At 32.1% G+C, this 6,000-nt stretch overlaps 1 protein-coding gene across 1 annotated transcript in view; it reads right to left on the reverse strand.

The window, feature by feature from the left end:
- Positions 1-5,357, reverse strand: part of LOC124369612 (ABC transporter G family member 23-like) — a 66,952-nt gene extending 61,595 nt beyond the window's left edge. The window contains exon 1 of the mRNA XM_046827664.1: positions 5,203-5,357. The gene's annotated coding sequence lies outside the window, so the exon portion shown is untranslated. The remainder of the gene's footprint in view (positions 1-5,202) is intronic.
- Between the last annotated feature and the right edge of the window lie 643 nt (positions 5,358-6,000).

The raw sequence follows: 6,000 nt of genomic DNA on the forward strand, positions 1-6,000 counted from the left end.
TCACAGAAAACGTGTTATTGATTTAGTGAATCACGCTATACGCTAACACTGTCGATATAACCTATTGGCACATACAAGTGGCTGAGCTGTAGCGAAGCACATCACTCGAGAGGGGAGGGGGGAAATTAAATTTCTGGTTGTCTGCACGATATCACAAAAACTAAAATACTCCAGACATTTTGCAATGAAGCTTTATTTCTATATGAACAGTACTGCTGATGGAGCATGTAACTATATGGGATTAGGCTCAGAGTTAGCGAATATTTTTACTTTGTTCTTATGGATAATAATTTGTAGACAAACCGCGTACAGTATAAAGTTATTTGTAAATGTGACTTTTATATTCGTAAAGTAAATCGAAAACTAAAAGGAGACATATTGTGGATCAGGAAGAACAGAGAACTAAGAGAAATATACCAAGATCCCGATGTGATTGCACTGATCAGGAGTAAAAGAATGAGATGGATGGGCCATGTTGCCCGTAGGGGGGAAGATAAAATGATAAAGAAGGTGTGGCGAGGGGAACCAGAGGGAGTGAGGCCATTGGGAAGACCCAGGATGCGATGGAGAGATCAGGTGGAGAAGGATTTAAGAACGATTGGCGCTACACTGGAAGTGGCTCAAGATAGAGGAAGTTGGAGAGACATTGTTGGCGAAGTCAAAAACCATCTGGGTTTCGAGTGGCCACAGGAGTAAGTAAGAGTAAGTAAGTAAATCGAAAACTAAAAGAGTGGCAAGTAATTGATTGAAGTTGGATGCAGTATTTGATCACAGCGCAATCTTGTTTTCTAGTAACTTCACTGAACATTGCTCTGAAAATCAACAATGAACAAAAACTTAACGTATCATATGGCGAGACATCTAGAGAAAGATTTCATCTGAACACTTTAAATTGTGCATAAAAGTTCTTTTCTACGCAGACAAATATTTAAATATGTGTTCTATGACAATGCATGTCCAAAAATAAAATTAGGCTGAGCGTAAGTTTTGCGTCGATTTATTTCCTAAATAAAGGTTGCCTGTCTATATATCCGCAAGGATATCTCGAGAACTAAACAAGATATAGATTAAAAGTTTTACATGCGACCTCAGCGAATCCTGTTACGCAACACATGGTGTGGCGTACTTCTACCTTGTATGGAAATAGGTTTTGTGCAGTAAATGTTTACATCCCCCACCTATTCCAATATTAAAATTAAAATCTATAATATTTGGACTGTATAATAAATGAATGAGATATAACTTTGTATCCAAAATTTACTCCTTCTTAGAGAGTGGGTTTTTATACATTATTACGTACTATTTACATTTCGTTCCATCATGTATATCGTCAGATACAAAGTGAAAACAACTAGTAAAAAATATGCTAGGTTAACGAGGTTAAGTTATAAAGAGATATATAGTTTAAACTCTGATTCCATTAGTTTAAGAAAGAGGCTTTGCAAAAAATGTACTTTTAATTTGATAACTGTCAAAAAGTCCTGTATGTAATTGTTAATTTTTAAATATTTTCTATTGTCTTAAAATTGTCCTTTTGTGGAAAAAGTGAAGATATCGGATTTAGAGAGAAAAACACAAAATAAAGTGTTCGAAAATGTGTAAATTTACAAAAGCCTCAAAGTAAAACATTTCGATTGAACAATAAAGTTTATCAAAACCATATTTTAAGCATAAAAATGCGATTTAAAATTCAAAACGGATCCGTTTTTGCTTACAAGCATTCGTTTAACTAATTGTTTTACTGTATGCGTGTAACCAATCTTTCTTTCATACTAGCCTAATCAAAACTGCTACTTAGCCGTCTTTTTATCGTTCCAACAGAGACTACTGCACAATTGAGCAGAAGATATTCAGAGTAAATACTCCAACATTAGTTCCGTATATCTTAACCTTTAAGCTTCATACGTAGATAACATCTAAATTTGCATTGTCAAAGATCTCCTGATAAAAATGTTAATATGAAAAGATTTTAAGATGGCGGTTGGCTAGGATTTTAAAACCATCCTTGTAAATATGAAGGGACCGATGTAAGTACCTTCTGGTTGATAACGTGTAAATTTAAATTGTACCAATAGACTGACGTTTTATATTTTTCACAAAAATGTAAAACAAATCTATACTTCACCCAAACCATAAAAGTCTTCGGCGTAGCTTCCTCGGTTTTCTTTCAGAGAAATCTACTAATAATTATAATTTATATGACATTAATATAACTATTTCAAAACGTTTAGCTGTGATTAAAACAACCCTATACTACAATATAAAATTCGCATTTCGGTGTATTAGTATTTTTGTTTTATCATCACCAATCCATTAATTCTTCAGTTGTAATTAATGTGCATTCAAACATCAAAGGAACATTCATTATTGCGCACAGACAGATGATTGATTGAGTAATAAAAAAACCAATAATCATATCCCGTCTTTCTGCTTATTAGCAGGATATCTCGAGAACAATTAAGCTGTTATAAATATAGCATAAATCTTCATTTCTGCATTGGCAAGACCGAGTTCAATGGTAGTGCATATAAGTCTACGGAATTTGTCTGAGGTTTAGTGATGGCTAACTGTTCGAAAGATATATCGAGAATGAACTAAGATATAGCTTGAAAAGTTTGCAAGACTCGTGGTATGGCGCACTCTTATTTTGTCCTAGAGGTGTTTCATCGCCTTGGTTGATAGCAATATTAAAAATAATTTCGTTGGTTTTTCGAACTGCCTCGCGGAGGATCCTGGACTCATTCGTTCTTTAATATTTGGCTTAGGGATTTCATTTTAGATTGTTTTAACCAACCATATTTATACTTAACGTTAATCCAAAAACCTATAATTATATTATATTGTATGTGTAAACACAAGACAGATGATTTAAATTTATAATTTCTTTAAATGCTTTGTATATATTTTGGCTCTTGTATGTTTATTTGTGGATGCCGGCGTCTTTTCTCAACATTAACGATACACTGTTTGAATCTCTAGGAATATACTTACTATTTGATACTGGTATCTAATTATAAGTCTGCAGTTCTTTCACACCGCAAATTAAAATATTTAAGACGTAACATAAGAAGTAATATTTAATTTTTTAAATCGCTGTGGCTTTTTTCTATTCGTCCCTTAAAGTTTAAGTTTAATAAACTTATGCACGTTAAATTCTATATGTAGTAAAAGAGATACAGTTCATATTTTAGTATTAAGTCCATTACAAATTGTCTAAAATGTTTCAAATGACAACATCAATTTGTTTATGTATGGTATACACATAATTTGCGTAAACATTTAAAAATAATACAAAATACAGTAGTAAATCGTGTCCGCGTGTTATATACCAACAGGTAGGTTAAGAGTAAAATTAACCCTGTATTTCCTTGCTACATTAATAATAAAATACCATTGGAATTTGGCTTATTAGTTTTGAAATTGAGCCTCTTTACCACTAGTAAAGAAAACTTAGCTCCAATGACACAACATGGCAAATAAGAAGACAGCCACGCCAATTGTACAATGAAATACCGAATCTTCATCTAGGCTAACAGTGAGGCTTCCAGTTCGTGATAATAAGCCATATCAGTGCATGACATATAATCTAACCACGATGCCTAAGTGGTGTACCTAACCTATGCCTAGGCTAACAATGAGACCGCCAGATCATGACAATAAGCCAAATCAGTGCATTGCATATAACATGGCATATAATTTGACGACAATCCCTGTTGTGAATTGATGTACCTAACCTCTGCCTAGGCTAACAATGAGACCACCAGATCGTGGCATTAGGCCAAACCAGTGCATCTGTGCTGGGCACTCCTCTAGCCTCGGCAGACTAGGGACACTCGGGGTTGAATATTTAACAGTGTGTTTGTTTTTCATATGGTACGTACTCTATTCACTCCAATGACTGAGTTTATTACCTGAAAATAACCTAAAGGTAATATTTCTACATTTATAGCGTTACATTTACCCATATTTATATAATTTAACCATATTACTCCTAACGACGCAGGAAAACAAATGTAGTAGATATAGTTTTTGAAAGAAAATACGGAAAAAATAAACATGGTGTACATATTTAATTTATTCTATAAATACAAAATTTTCCTCTATTGCTTATCTAACATGATGAACTATTTTCAGTATAATTTTTATCGAAATTCCACAGATTTATTTTAGTCGAGCAAATAATATAGACCATTTAACTCATAACCCGAGAGGATAAAATACTTGCTAACTCTATCATCTAGACCACAGTCTGACTAGTGTTGTGTTCAAAATTGTATACTAATATTGTGTTTTGAAAGTGCATGCACTTTTTAAGGTAATAAACAGAAGTATGCAAATAATGATTATGTAATATATTGTGGAATCAATCTTATTATTAATTTCAAAGTGTTTTATTGTAGTATTAACTTGATGCAATTATCTCTATTACTAATTTGTTTGTTCTGTTACTATTTAATGGTTGTAAAACATTTTCTTGTAATATAATGGTACATATTTAGTTTTTTCTAAATCAGTGGTTAGTTCATTAGTTTTTACTAGTGTGTGGTTATTGTAAATGCAATTATTTACAAACCAATTATTATCTTATGAGTATTTTGTTTGGTCAAATTTTTTTCTGATTCTCTATAAAAATAAATATATTGATTATTGGCACATCTTAGTTTTAAGTGATGTAATTTTCAATAACAGCTTTGTAAAAATTACTAACAGGGTATATATCCTGCCAAGACTAACAAATAGGTATACAAACCAATATAGTTGTTAATACATTAAAACAAAGCAAATCAATGTATGTACTTTGCTTTTATATAATGCAAATTTGGCAATATATTAATCAAGGCTTGCATGGCATGTTTTGTTGAAAATACAATGTCAGCGACATTTTAAAGCAAAACAAATCCAACATTGGAGAAAGTATTTTTTTTTTTAATATGATATTGTGATATGCATCAGATAACAATGAGCTTACTTATTTGGACGTTAATGTCTACTAAAATATCCAAAGAAACAAAACTCACAAAAACATCTCGTTTACCAAACACTATATATGTTGAAAGGTTTTTACTATTATTGTGTTTTGAAAGTATAATTGATTACATGAACATTATATTTATTGTGAATAATACAGTGATATATTATTAATATAATAAAACACTAACATATTAATAAATACTTATATAAATACATTAATGTAAAACTCACCATATAACCAATGAAAAGTAGTAATGAACGTTTCACAGTAATGCGCGGAACTCAGATCGTCACCGCACTGAAAGCAAGAGTAAACCAGTGACTTGAGGCAACAGCACTTTGACTCTTACTACTGTCCAGACACTGGCGAGGGAGTGCTGGCACACTAGGCCGCCAGAACCTGTTTCCGCCTATCTACTTCACCTTGATTTAGCACTGGCACATCGGCGAGCCGATAACAGATTGCCGGTATCGTGATGCATCCACGCATTATTTCACGTGGAACCAAATACAGTATTGATCATCTGCAATTTATAAATTAAGAGCTTGAAATTGTGCCAAGGTCAACCCCTTTTTATATAAGAAGAATCGAAGGAGTAAACCACTTTGTTGTAAAGGTTTAGAAATATGTATTTGTGAACAAAATATTTTTATTGAAATGGATTGCAAAGAGTAAGCAAGAATTAGAGAATATATTTATTAGCTCTGTAATCTAAATCCACTGTTTCCTAACCAACTTGTTGGATGCTATTTCATTTAAAAAAAGAAAGGATTTGAAAGCAATCCAAAGTTTAAAACTAAGTCTACTCTGTATCTTACTGTATATCCAAATTGAATAAATTCTCTAAATTATTTCTACATACATATACCATACGTACTTTCAAGTGCTATTTGTACAAGAAAGCAGAGTATTGGTTCTGTCATTGCAAACTATTTGTGTTATGACACAAATTTTTTATTTTAATATTTAAAAAATATGTCAATTAAACTTGATACCAAACATATCAATCTAGTTTATTCATACATTCT

This window comes from Homalodisca vitripennis, chromosome 1 (genome assembly GCF_021130785.1).
Source record: "Homalodisca vitripennis isolate AUS2020 chromosome 1, UT_GWSS_2.1, whole genome shotgun sequence".
Taxonomy (NCBI): Eukaryota; Metazoa; Arthropoda; class Insecta; order Hemiptera; family Cicadellidae; genus Homalodisca; species Homalodisca vitripennis.